This window comes from Cuculus canorus, chromosome 1, assembly GCF_017976375.1.
Source record: "Cuculus canorus isolate bCucCan1 chromosome 1, bCucCan1.pri, whole genome shotgun sequence".
Classification (NCBI taxonomy): Eukaryota; Metazoa; Chordata; class Aves; order Cuculiformes; family Cuculidae; genus Cuculus; species Cuculus canorus.
Window position 1 is genome coordinate 85335028 of NC_071401.1, and position 15289 is coordinate 85350316.

At 33.8% G+C, this 15289-nt stretch overlaps 1 protein-coding gene across 3 annotated transcripts in view; it reads left to right on the forward strand.

Annotated features, from left to right (window-relative positions):
- IL1RAPL1 (interleukin 1 receptor accessory protein like 1) overlaps positions 1–15289 on the forward strand; it is a 697071-nt gene that overhangs the window by 428332 nt on the left and 253450 nt on the right. The gene's annotated exons all lie outside the window — the stretch shown is intronic.

Consider the following 15289-nt stretch of genomic DNA (forward strand, 5'->3'; position numbering starts at 1 on the left):
TTTTGAAGTATCAAATTCCACAGAGTAATTACATAACATAAATAAACTCTGTAATTTAGCAAACAGCAGTTGAAGAAGATGCATTTAATATAATCTGCATTTGAAACTACTGCATTATTATGTAAAATATATCACAGATGAAAACCGAATATATACGGTAATGTAATGTCTACAGCGGCATAAAGTATGAAGAATGGTCCATTAAATTTTCAGCTCCTCACTAAACTTATAACATCTATTTTACAAACATGTAAAGTGTATCGTTGAACATACACATCAGATAGAAAATTAGCCTCTGGAGTTATAGGATGACATTGGAAGACAGGAGTACATCATTATGTATGTAATGCAGTGAAGTTCCACAGTATATTCCTTAAAAGAAGGCAAAAACTCCTGGCAAACTGGAGGTGAACGAGATCCACATCACTGACAAAGGTGCTTGCTTATATAGGTTCTCACATCTTCAAAATACCTAATAAAACAAGAAACAAATCTTAGAGAAGGGGTTTTGTGGGCTTTTCTTGTTCCTTTTTAGCATCTAACAAATAAATATATTGCACACAGAAAATTAGTAACAGCACTTGGGATATGCGTTAGGCTAAATTGCAACAGTTTCACTTTATGGTGAAAAGTTTTCTTTCTATTTTGATGTGTCTCATTTGCCCTCCTCATTATCAGAAATTATAGTGAATTATGGTTTGTAATTTTCTTCTAGTAGATTAGTCTGGAAATCATATTGCTTATGCCATTTTGAGAAAATTCAAGCAATCAATCATATTTATTTAACCTCAATATCCAAGATCTCTTAATAATTTTTCTTTTGTACAGCATTGATTTATTTGGTCAATACAGACAGGCAATTACTGTCTAGTGATTAACCTTACAGTAAACATCCATATACTCTACTTGATTGACTTTCATATACGGAAAACAGAAACAGTCTTCAAGAATTCGATTTACACCAGAAGGAGGTTGTAAATTATCTTTTGCAATATATGATGTATAGATTTGAAAAGTACATATACCTTTAGTCCTCAGGTGATCCCTTCTCTCTCTATGGTTGGTGCTCTACTGGATGGAATACATTTCCATCTCAGACTGATGGAAAGGAGAAAGGAAAAAGTATTGGAACCAGATGCATGTTACTATTTGTGGTAATAGTTAAAAAAATGTAATTAATCACTTGCAGTGTAGGTAGGAGTTCAGTATTTAACTAGACAGAGACAGAAAGATACTTGGCTGATTTTGATGTGGTAGAAGTGAATGAAAGCATATGTAGGGAATTATTCAGTTTCCACCTCTGCAAATCCTGGCAGATGTAAGGAAAACCTCCAAATTAGTGAAATTCTTGGGTAGTACTGCAGATTTTCACATCATAGTTATAGTATTACAGGACTAAACAGGACTAACAGATCTACTCATAATAGTACTAATTTTATGCCACATATGTATTGATGTCTTGATAAGACAATGGAGCTTGGAAGGCACTGTTTGTTTGATTTGAAAAAAGAATTAAATTTAAATCCAGAAACTGAGAAATGTTGCAAATCCCAAATTCAAAGTAGAAAATTAAAATGATAGTTGATGGCTTTACAGTATTAATGAAAATGTACTTAATTGAAACAAAGGTATGCTAAATCTTTCTGACGTACAGTCTCCAGCACGTATCAGGCAGTATCAATAATGATCACGCTTGTGTAAACCCTTGCTAAGAATAAATTCCATCAGTAATTCCCAGCTCCACAAGGAGTAGAAAAATTATTTCTAAGACACTTGAAATTTCTCTACCAAGCATACTTTTTAGTTAGAATAAAAGAAATTAATAAATATTAGTAAGAATTACTAATTTGCCTCAAACTTTCAGATCATATGGGAAGTTGCAATGTGTTTATGAAAAAAATAGATTTATGAAAAAGATAATGTCTCTATTAATTAGCATTACTTTGTATGGCAATGATAAGAGTGCCATCACTATACAGTCATGATCAAAACAACACAATCATGTTTTTTTCCATTTTGTGTGCTATTTTTCCATATATGTGTTTAAGTAAGATTAGAATTTGGACTTTCTATATTTCTTTCCTGGAATATACTACTTTTCCTCTAGAAACTCACCCCCCCCACACACACCCCCACCCCTACCCCTCTGCTGCAAGAAATCCACAAGTCAGCTGGTTTGTATGTATACATTTCTATCGTTCTATAGAAGATGAAGACATCTGCCTTTGTGCATTGTTACCGTTGCCTAGTAAGAAATCAAACGGTTAATTATTTTTCTAAGAAATCGTAGGTACCTGGTTGTTGACATAAGAAAATTCAGTGTGTTAAATAGAGTAGAACTCTGTTAAAGTAGCATTCTTGTCCTGCTTTCTACCTAGTAGAGGATAGGAGAAAAAGGCAAAATATCCGGAGAATATTATTACAAGATCATAGGAATACATTCCAGTTACATAAAATTCTCTTCTTCCTTTGAATCTCCAAAACTGAGAATAAACAAGGGAAAAATGATAATTTTATAAAGTAACATTGTATCAGTGGATAGCCTATCTCTAAACAATTTTTACTGATAACTTTGCCTCAGATTGGAAACTAAGTTTGGGCCCAGGCAGTCATTTGTACAAATGTCATGAAGATATTTATTTTAAAAGTCTTTTTTGCAAATGACAATTTAGATGTTCTGTAAATGATATCAAAATAAAAAACTAGTAAGATCGCATGAGAATGATCCTTTGCTGAATTTATAGGGAAGGAGAGATGCCAAGACTTTTTCTCACAGACTTCTTGTGCTACTTCATGCAAATAATATATCTTTTCTTTGTTTCAAATATACACAAATTTGACTCTGCAATTCTAAGTTCATGAGCACCATAGTTCTACCTAAATTAGAATGATAGACCTAATACTGAGGAGACATAAGCAAGTAACTAAGTGAGGAATGCGTCCTGTAAGTTTGTTGAAAGTACACTGACATTCACAGTAACCTGAAATTCCTGGTCATTTTCAAGAGAAATCTTATTGGAGAAGAAAGGGTAGGATTTCTTCAGACAATACGAGAAAGGATAGAATCAGTTTTCTTGACCTTATAAACAGCCATAAAAAGCTCTCTTTCTGATATTATGCATAGGAATTAGAGTAGAAGGTGAGTAATCTTTATAAGAGAACAAAGCCATGTGTATAATCAACTGCAAAAACATAAATTAAGCTCCTAGATTGCTTAAGACTGGCAGGATGAGCCAACTATGACATTGTTGGGATGAGGCACTAGCTAGCCTTCCTCGCCTCTCCTCTGTGGGCAGCAGTGGAAGATCACTAACTTCAGGATCCCCTTTATTTTAGCTCACAGTACAGCCTTACTGCCTCCTGTAGGGACCCACTGTCGCTATTGTAGAATACTAAGCTACGTTATACATACATTATTTTGATTATTGATGTTGTGTATGGTTTTTATGATAATCTCAGTGCTTTACACCTTACATATTTATGCGCCTCATAGTGAATTATTTGTAAATAATACACAAAATCTTCAAATGTTATGTATTTGTTCGGTACCAAGAACAGGTATATGCTTTACCTCTTTCCAGAGTACAATTCCTTCTTATAATACGAATGCGTATCTTAGATTTTTAGGATAATTCTTTTTGCTTTGATTTTAATATTGTTTAGAAGATCTGTATCTCACACTGAAAATACATTATCGTCTAAGTGGTTTGAATCAATTTCTGTATTGTTGAGATCTGACTTATCAATCATCTACTTTGCAAAATACAAACTATACACTGATTATTCTAGCTTGTAATTAAAGTAAATATTCACATAAACTATGCAATTGGTAGTTCTTGGTTTGTGTTTGTGTGATTAAATGTCCTAAAAAATCCTGCAATGTACAAAGACACTTTAGACATTTATACCTTCAGACTGGTCAGATTAGCACTTTTTTCTTTCATATGTGGAAGTTTAATTAAGGCATGCCTGCTTTCTGTGATACACTTAATTAAATGTATGTTCAGACATGGGAAAGAATCATATTTTAGTAGCATAGTATTAATTTAGTTATAGTGCACATAGTGGATCAAAAATATGTTCCAGCAGGTATTTCTTTTAATTAAATCTTTGATTTAATATTATTATGATTATTACTTATAGTACCAAGACAAGTGCAGAAACTCTTTCCACTTTTGCAGAATTTCATTCAGGTCTAATGAAGTCCTGCTTGGGTTTAAGAGGGAGATCATGAATCCCCACTGCAGTATCAAATAGTTTTCCATGATGAACAACATAAAGCAAGCAGACCTTATTAGCCTTGCAGATGGAGCATTACTTATTCAATTCCTCCATGACTTTTTTAGTTTTAAATATTAAAACATTTTTTTCCATTCTGTTCAAAGTAAGAAGCCCTTATACCTTACAAATGGAATCAGGGCTAATCAGTAGGTTCTTATTCCCAAAGCCTTTCCTCAGAGAGATCCTTTATTGTCTTTGTTCATTGATTATCCCCCTAAAGTCCCCTTGAAAGCAACTCCTACTGGAAGAAGCACAATTTTAGATTTACAGATTTGAGTATGTTCACCAGGAAGCTATAGCAATAGTAAGTTTAATGTAAATTAATGCAAGTATTTCTATTATTTAAAGTTAGCCTGCTTGGTTTAAAATATTTCTGCAATAATCTTGAAAGTGCAAGTACTCTTTTGCATCTACTACTCATGACTTTTTTTGTCTTTAGATTTTTTAGGCAAAGAAAGAAAGTAATTTATCTGTTTCACGATAATGCAGTAATTGACTCTGCTGGTGTTGCATAAAGGTTGGGATTTGTCGAATAAGCTTTGTCTCTTTTGCTTTCTGACAGAATTAGTCTTCATTAGCATAGTAGAAAATCTTAAGTGACTGTATGTATGTATGCATTTTTGGTTCTGAAAAGACTACTGTGAAAATAAATTGTGTGAAGAAATAATTACAATTAAATTATATACCTAGCCTCACAGATCACTACATCTGGAACTTACATACATGACCAGTCACCATATTTTGGGAAAAAGAAAAGGAGTGCTGGGGGGACACTTTGAAGGTTTTAGCCTGCTTTATGTTCTATATTTTAACTATGTAAGAGAAAATGCATTTTTTTTCCCAAAAAACCCCCATTGTCTTTAATTTATTTCCGGTTCTGCTGCTCTTTCCCACTCAATACATTAGAATGCGGAAAGGTGCTGCAATAAGCATGTACCTCTTTGTTTTTAGCAGGTGCTAAGTGAGAAAATTGTTAAAGAACAAAGAGGGTTGTCTTCCACATGTTTAGAGCTTAAGAACACTCTGCTTGGTTTCTGCAGTTAATGACAGGGATGAACCATTTTGAATGCACCCAGCCCCTCTTGGCTTCAGCAGATCCTAATAATTATCAGAGCTGATGCTTATTCCTTTTGTTGATCATGAATTTAATTCATCTCCAGAACATATTCAGATAGAAATTCTATTTACCATTATTCTGTGCAAAGACTAATAGAATATAAAGCAAACAATAGACTCATTATGAAAGCAACATGTTCAAAGTGCCAACCTAGCATTTTTATAATGTATAAAATCCTGTAGGATTAACAAATTCGTGCCTGAAGTGTGGGTTGGATTTTTTTTTTAATTAGAAATGAGTGATGTTCTTTTAAAGTACAATCATTTTCGTATGGCTGAAAATAAGGGTCCAAATTAATGTCCTGTGTGCATTTGAGTAATAATAATCAGAATGTTATGTAAAGATTTCATTAAAACTTTGTCTATAAATATTCATTTAATGTATTAATTGTAAATGGGTTTAGTGGGTTATTCAAACCCAGTCTTATATGAAGGCAACAATGAGAAAATCTTTACATATTTTACTTTAATATAAGTACAAAAGATGTCATGTACTATATGTTATAAGTTGAAATTACGAATTAGAACATCAACTAAAACTTAGCAAAAGAATGGACTCAAAAGTTAAAGGACAATATACTCAGCTCTATATTGAACCTTGCTACCTGTGACCTGATATTTCTGACTTTGCGATATGCTAAATTGGGGTCCTCACAAAAGCCAGCTTTACTGTTTGGAGATTATTCCCATCTATGGTCACTGGAGAGAGTTATAGAACACTAACATATATTAAAAAAAATGGGGTTTAGTATGTTAAAGCAAATTATCAATATTTACAAGCTTTTTTCAGTCATTCTTTTTCACTGCGTGTTATGCCTATTGATATCTATGCTTGTCTCACACAACGTGAATAAGTGGAAAAAATATGTATGACTTGTAATAGTTCATAGCAGATGCTATGAAACAATGTAATTGATGGTGCCCTCATGATGTCTGTTGGAGTCCTCCTTCTTGACAATATGTTGTTGGTGAAAGCTAAGGGGATGTTTTAACGTTTGGTAATCAGTAGAAGAAATCCTCCTATACCCTGACAAAGATGAAGAATTCCACTTAAATATGTGTTATGTAGGAAGTGCAGTATGTTGCTGTGTATGCTGTTAGAATTACGACAGTTTTACTTATTTCTGTTGATTATGTTATTAGAAACCTGAGGACTCTTTAAGCTTATGTCAGAGTTCTTTTCCTGCAGATTTTTTTTCAATTGTGGTTTTGTGTATAAGGTTAAAAAATAAGATCAATAAAAACCAACACTGAACATATTTGGGTTTTATATCAGTTGAGAAAAATTTAGGAAAATGCCATTTCCTGATTCCCTTTTCCTCATGAGTCACATCAGAATATTAAAATATAAGCATTTTTTTAGTGGATCTTGTTACCATGGTGCTGCTTCCCATTGTTGCAGTTTAGTGTGGTAAAGTTGTTAAGATGAGCTCCATTCTACAGAGAAAAAGAAACTGCAGATAGAAATGTTTATTACAAAACTCTAAGTGTTAGTGACTTCTAAAGACATAAAAGACTTATAAACCCTTCGTTCAATAAGATATTCAAAAAATTAAATAAATCTGCTCTTAAGGCACCCAAGATGCTTGTTAAGCAACCTTTAAAAATGTAGTTAAATGACATTCAGATTTAATGTTTCGCATTATTGCTATGGAATCAGAAGACTTCATTTTACTTTTATGTTCCCCTAGAGTATGTTAAATACAACAATATTGTCCTAGCCGAGCATTTATCATTTCCCTAGCTTTTCTTTGAAAGCTTTAGATGATTTATATGTACAGTGGAGTCTTCTGGGAGGGTATTTTAATAGAGTATAGAATGTATAAGTACAATAGCATATGGACCTTGTGTTGCTTTCATCTTCAAAAACAATCTGTACTCATCCTTAAAATTAGGCTGTATGCAGTTACATTAACTGAATGTTTAGCTTTAAAATGGAGGGTAATTTTCCATTATTTTCAATATCTTTCAACTAACTTAGTCAAATTCTTAACTTAGAGCCAAGTTTTATGATATTGCTACTATATATTTTCAGTTTGAAAATCCAGATAATACAAGTATCTGAAATAGTTGCAATTTTTATTACAGAAAAGCTTTGCTTAAAGAGGAAGAAGGAAGACACCTCATTTTTACTGCAGCATTGTGTGCTTGGGTACAGTGTTAAGAGAACAGTAGCCTCAAAGTAATGTAGAAAGTATCTAAGATGTATTCCAGTATGCCAAAAGTACATTTATCTTAAAGAATACTCATGTCTTGAGATGACCTCAAAAATACTGTCCTTTCTCCTTCACCGTGGCCAAAAAAAGAAGTGATTGGCTTTTCCCACATTGTTGCCTGCCGGTAAAAATTAACCATCTAAAAGGTCATAGTATATAAACAACGGGAAAAAATGTATATGAAATTTAAGGAACAAGTTTTACTTGGAATTCTTTTAAAGGTGTGAGTTGGAAGTGAATTCTTGTTTTCTTTGAGATCAGTGGCAGTGTGCCCACTGATTTAAAAACCAAATATTTTTCCTCTTTTGACTTTTTTGTTAAGAAAGATGAGAACTCAAGTTCATTTGAAAAAACAAAATCAGATTTTTAGAAGATCCAATTATGCAAATCACCTTGATGTTTTATTGGTTATTCTTTCTTACAATTTCTTTTTATTAATTATTGATTTTTAAAAAGACATTTAAAAATACCTCCATTGTGTTCTAGTAACAGGAGAAAAGGTATGATAGCTGCACATTGACATTCCAAAATAGGATGAACAGTAGATGAAAACTTTTTCTACAATAGTAAAAGGAAAAAATCTGCCCATCTATTTGTTCATGATTCTAAAATACAGTTTTTATTTCAGAATATAGCTGAAACTGTTGTTCTTCCTAGTTTACTTACTTGGTGAGTAGTTTGATCCTACTCTTAATGGAATCACTATGGATAAAACAGCTACTGACTTACTATAAAGAATACAGGGCTAAAATAAAGTAATCGAGAAGAAATTTTCAATTCTAGGGTACTTTATTTGAAAAGTTTAAAAATGAAAAGTATGTGAAAAGGAATAGGAATGAATAAATCAAAATTATATCATAGTTCAACTTCTGATGTTTTATGTATTCATATATGAGAGCTTAATATCAGAAAACAATTTCACCAATTCTTTTTTTTTCTGTGTGAAGTTGATAACACCTGGTTATTGTTTGAATATAAGAAAGAAATTGCAGCTAGCAATGACATTTTTCAATTCTTTAATACAGTACTTTCTTTCACTTTGGAGTATTATATTCACATCTAGAATTACATTAACTTAAAAATATGAGATGTAACATCATAGAAACAAGATTGAGGGGTCATATAGAACAGTGGATTTCCTCCATATTTCTTAAACAAAATGCAGAGGGAGGAACTAGAATAGAAAGATGTCTGTAGTTTTCTCCCTTTCTAAATCATTCTATCCCTTCTCGCTACATCCTTTCCAAAACTATGATATTTCTCAAGACACAGGATAAGACAAATTCTCAGTTCCTATTAGGCTCTTTATAGATTCAACAGTCCCACAGCGTAATTCTGCTCAGGTTGTGGGAGGTTTATTTATGGTGAACATTTGATCAGTTGTCTGTGTTTTTGTTTTTTTTCAAGAGATAAGATTCCTCTCACCTAACTTTCATACTTACACTCAACTCCATATGAGCTAGTTGCTCTTCATAGCAATTCTGTGGCATTACTTGTCTCCTTCTAATGCTAATGTGTGAAACATCAGCTGAGATGTTTTATATGAAGCCCCACTTCCGTCCCTTAACGTCTCTTTCAGGTGACAAACTCAAATGTAGATTTACAATATAGGCATCTAATTTATATGAATCCTACTTTAGGGTTTCACAGTTGTTATGCCTATAATATTTGGAATGGTAAGCTGGATTTACATAACATTTTGTTGTTATAAAACAAGTCCAAAAATTAATGACAGCTTTTTGAAGCAGACAAGAACAAATCTGTAGTAGAAATGTCATTTGGTTTTAGACTGAGATATACAGCTGAAAAATGTAAGCAAGCTTTTGGGAGTAAAGACTGTCTTCAGGACACTGGGGCTTAATACATCAACTGGTCTAATAAAATATATTACTTCTACCACGTTTTGTCTAAGCCATCATGTCTAAAACAACATTATGATTATTGTTTTTCATGGTATTTAAGTTTTCTTATGATGGAATCACAGCACGTATTTCTTTAAGCTAGCTGCATTGTGCAAAATAAATATAGGGTTTTTTATTAAAATCTTACTACTTTGATTCATTTTGGCAGCTGGAATAAACTGTGCTTCACGTGTAACACCGAGTGTACCCTTTTCCATTCTGTGCTTTCAAAGAAAGTGATGATTGTGGTAACAGGATAACTGAAAGCTTTCCTTTTGTTTCACTATTCTGAATACAACTCAAGCTAAACACAAAGAAAATTGAGTCCTCTCTGAAAACAAGGGTTTTGATTTAAGACCTGGGGAAAACAGAATAAATGTTTTATCAGTAAGTAGGAGGGTTATGATATTTCACTGTAGAGGTGGTAAATTTATTTTAAACTACTACTTCAGTTCACTACTTACATGCATCTTCTATCAGGATGTTCTTAATGTTGCTATCAACTGGCACTAATGCCCAGGTGGGTAAAAAACCTGAGGAGAGATGTGATTTTTATTTTATATGTGATGTTTATTTTTTATATAGTATGCACAGCATGGGAGTCAAGCATTACACTCCATGAACAACTCCTGCTTCTTTTGCAGCTTTGTGCTTTACATTAGAGCCCAAGCACCAGCTGCCTTTTAGCATCCCGTGCTGGACATGTCCTAACATACCACCCTCTCCTGCATCTGACATAGCTTGTGATTTCAATGACCGAAAAAGACCTTTCTCACTTTGTCGATCCTGCCCTTTGAAAGGACAGACCAGTAGTGCACTTCAGGTCCTGGCATCGCTTCCAAGATACACTTCATCAGTAGCAGCAGCTGGCACCTCTGAAGGGGCCACCCTGTCTCCCCACAAACACTGCTATGGTTGCTCCTGCCCTCTTTCAAACTACCCATCTGTCCATCCCCCCCTTTGAGAAACTCAGACAGTGTCAGTGGACAAGCCAAGGCTTGGTAGGAAGGCAGTGTGAAAATAACCTGCTGCAGAGGCTTTTTTTCTTCTCCAAGTGACAGGGGACAGGACAAGAGGGAATGGCCTGAAGCTCCGTCAGGGGAGGTTCAGGTTGGATATCAGAAAAAAATTCTTCACAGTAAGAGTCATTGGGTACTGGAACAGGCTGCCCAGGGAGGTGGTCGAGTCGCCTTCCCTGGAGGTGTTTAAGGAACGGGTGGATGAAGTGCTTAGGGATATGGTTTAGGGAGTGTTAGGAATGGTTGGACTCGATGATCCAATGGGTCCTTTCCAACCTTGTGATTCTGTGATTCTGTGATTCTGTGAGATGGAGGCCACAGAGACCACTGCTTCTGTGGGGCCAAAGAGAACACCTACCCACCCCCACCTGAGAAACAGAGGAGCCACAGCCTCTGGCTGAGAGCAGTCACCCTCTGTGCAGTGGCAGAGCATTGCTGAAATCTTGTTTTGATTTTCAGGTGCTTTACTCTTTCAAACCGATTCCATTAGTTTTGGAGAATTTTTGAGCTAGCATTCAGAATTCAAAAAGTCACTCATGAATAATTTGGCAGAGGGCGAAAAATGCATTGTGATAAGCTAATTTAAATAGAAATAGACTCATTCCTTTGTGTGGGTTGCATATTCTTTTTTAAAAAACAATCTAGATTTTTATAAGCAAATTCAGATTTCTGAGGAGCTACTCTGACACCTCCAGGAAAAAAAAATAAGACTAAGTTTGTCAGTTTTGTACAATAGATATTTATAGCAATATCTAGAACTTTCAGTTGTGTTTGAGGAATGGCAGTTTTTCAGGATGAATGAGAGGGCAGGAACAGAGATTAAGGAAGAAAATATCTGCAAAATCTGGATAATGTGACATTTACTGGAAATTATGTGATCATAACAGGAAAAGTATTTAGCTTTCCCTACTTTTTTTTGCACAAATAAAAAGCTGTACGCATAATAAGAAATAGTCCTATGCAACTACTGTTCCGACAAAGACATGCTTAAAGCATTGAAAGGGAAAAATATTTGAAAGAGCTCTTCTGGCTTCTGTAAAGTGAAGGACATTTCAAAATGCTTTTGCATGTGCTCTGTAGTGCTTTATTGTAATATATTATAAATGCTAGTTGGCAGGTTATGTCTCATATTTTCAAAGGCTAAATCCTGTACTGCTCTGCTGTAGGTGTCTTCTTGTCTATGTGGTTCATGAACACCCTTGTGATCTGTCGTAGTAGATTTGATATGCGCATAAAACCGAGAGAATAATGATTTGCAAACTCCACTCAGAAAGGTGTACACACATATATATGCCTTCTATGGGCTGGATAGAATGCACAAAGCACTGAAAATGTCTTATTTTATGCTCTAGTTTATCTATATAGGAAGAAATTACCATATTTAAGCACAAGTTCAGGGTCGTGTTATTATTTAATAGTTCCATAAGAAACGTGATAAATTCTTTGAGTTGTCAGTTATTTGGTTTTTTTCTGACTTTCTAAAACAGGAATTCAGAAGAATGTTACTTAATTCAGCAAAGATAAAACAACCCAAAACAATAGAAATGACACTTCTAGGCCTTAAAGGCCAAATTAAGCGACTTTCATGACTTAAAAATTTTCTTTCTGTTTTTGAATGTATAGCAAAGGAACTCTTCTTAAAAACCATGACAGTTGACCTAATTTCCTTATTAAACTGAGTGTTCATAGTATCAAAGGACAGAAAACTTGCATTAACTTGATTAAAAATACTGTACTGAGTCAAGAGAAAAAATGATGAATCTACTCTTGGGATTGTAAAAGCATTTTGTGAGCAGGAGACATTTTTAATAAGTAAATTCTTACAGAATGAATAGCTACATATGTAGAAGGTCCTTATAGTTCATATTCATGTTCATTATGGAAGACTTAAGGAAATGACTGGAGTATGAAATGCAATTCTGACTTAAGAAATTAATTGGAGGGGGTCTCAAATATCGTATGTTTGTGGCAGTTGATAAGACCTAGTTAAATTAAATGAACTATTGCTAAATTTTTGGGCTATGGATTGTTTCTTCACCATGCATAGCAAAAAGGCATGTATTTTCTTAGAGGCCTGTCAGCACTACCAGCATGTTATGTTGTTATCTGCAATTTCAGCCATTAAAAGAGAAGCTAAGCCAGTCAGTGTTGGAGTAAGTTTGTCATAGAATTGAAATACTGAAATTGGTTTGCATTGAGACTACTTGCATTTTCAAACTTCATTGTAGACTCTACAGAATTTTAGAAAAAAAATTACTCTGTATCGTTGTGCTCTTATGTTGAAAGATTTTAAAGAAGCTGAAAGCTGAATTAATTTACAGCTAAGAGACATTTATTATTTTTTTACTTATTCAAATAGAAAATGTAGTCACATGACTTTTAGAATAATTTTTACCTGTTGCATTTTTTATTAAAAATATTGAAGAGTTCATGGTTAAACGCATACACACATTCACTAAATCTGAATGACCTGGCTGATTACCAGTCAGCAGAAAGCATTCCCAGTTTGAACAAATCCTCTTTTTCTTCTCCAAAACCTTCACCGACATTTTCATCTGAGAGGAGATGAGACAAGATGTTGTTTAGATGTTTATTTGGTTTTGTGCGGAGAAAAAATAATTCTTTTTTTTTGACAGTATTTAGCTGTATTTAACCTCTACTGAATTTTGAGTAATACATCTTTGAAGAAATATGTGACTTTCTGCCCTGGAAGAAAAAGACAATTCTTATAAGAAAAAGTTACTTTTAAAATCTTGCTTAGAATTTATTATTAGAAAGCTCTTCTATAAAATGAGGCAGATTTTCATGCCTGTAGTGATACACCAACTCTTTTTCCTTGATGACAGTGTTGCTGAGGCAAATGAAAGGATTGCTGTGTATTCAAACCATGAGAGTAGTACAAGACTGGAAAAACAGCGTATTGGTTTGAGACAAACATATATTTCCTTCTACTATGAATCAGGGACTTTGAAAGACTTTAAGAATACACCCTGAAAGATTCAGTGGGTGTGGGAGAAAGTGAAAATGTGAAGATGAAAGGAGTAAGAGGCTTCCACAACTAGAAATGAAAAAAACCACACATAGAGAAAACAGAGATTTGTTCTTCTAAAGAAAGCCTACTGTAAATGTGTTTTTATGATTTTCCCTACTGTGGAAGTCTGCACTAATTTTCACAAGACTACTAACACTGAAGACAGTGATGAGCTAATCAGAAAACAGGAATATATTTAAGTTAAAACAGTTGTATCTGCCATTGTGAACGGCTGCTGTAATCACTACTTCTAAAGCCCATTGTTGGTTTCAACAGTCTGTGATACAACGGAATTACAATAGCTGTTGAGAGTCCATTAAAGAAAACAATATAAATGGAATTAATATGCTTAGATTTCTTTTTATTCTATACAACTGATTGAAAAAAGAAATGGTAGGGAGAGAAAAACAAGAGGGCAAATCATTGTAAAAAGTAATTAAAGGTCTGAATACTTGGAGGGTAAAACATTGCCACAGCTGCAGTGAAGACTATTTGGCATACTTTAAAATATTAAATGGATTTTTTTTAAAGGTTATATATTGAAATATTGTTATGATTGTTGAGATATCAGAGATTATCAGAGATATTTTGATTCTAATTTCTTTTAAAAAAAAGTCGGTTAAGTAAGGCTTTTAATTTATTGAGTTTGCACCAACAGGCTCTATAACAAATATTTTACAAGATTTTCTCAGTTGAAATTACGAATAGTTAGACTCTGGCAGAAGTGCAGAGGTGATGGATACTTAGTTAACTTTTTTACATTATGTATTTCTGCATTCAGCTGGTGAAGAATGTAACCGACCTGAATCTCACACAAATGATGCTTGAATGTAAGTTCTGTGTTCGAGGTCTTTCTAGACTGATACAATAAAAACATCAGCTAAAAGCATATCTCGCCATCATTTACTTAATTAATAAATAATGATTTCCTCTCTCACCCCCAAGGATAGTCTTCACAATAATTTTAGAATTAATATGAAATCCATTGAAGATTTTTACTTTTATCTGTCTACTTTGCCTTTACCTGTCATCATGAAATGTTTCAACCACATCATTCAGCCTTTTCCCTTTTTAAAAGCTTTATAATCACTGTCCTCATTCTGAGTAACATAACAAGTAAGAGGTTTCAAATCACCTTTGAAACTATTGCTATGTAGTGTACTGCATGATTTTGGTTTACTTGCTTAGTTGCTTTTAATCTAGAAATGGCATTACAGCAAAGAAAGTAATGCTGTCAAATATATTAATCCATTTTTCTCCTTCCCTAAGGTTATGTTGGCTACCTATACAGACATTTGAGAAATATCTATACGTCTTATGCTTGAATATTAGATAATGTGGAAGTGTAAATGCATAAAGAATATCAGAATAGTGTTTTAAAAGAAGAAGTTAATGTTTAATGTGGTTTATTATGCAAATAACTTGTCACAGCCTGTAAGCCTCCCTCCATACTCCTACTGCACTGAAGAAAACCCCAACACTTTAGCTAGGCAAAATGAGAAATATTTTTTATTTTGTCTGGTAAAAGTAAGGTGGGATTTCTGCACCCACATAGCATATTTTTTTAAAATAACCTTGACTAGCCTTTGGAACTTAATTCCAGATGTCTGGTACTCCACTCATGCATTGTTATAGGGTTTAGATCACAAGCCGCAAAAATTGTGAAAGTGAGTCTGAAGAAACTCTATAGCTAGGCAAGCACCTGGAATTCTTCTAAACCTTTTT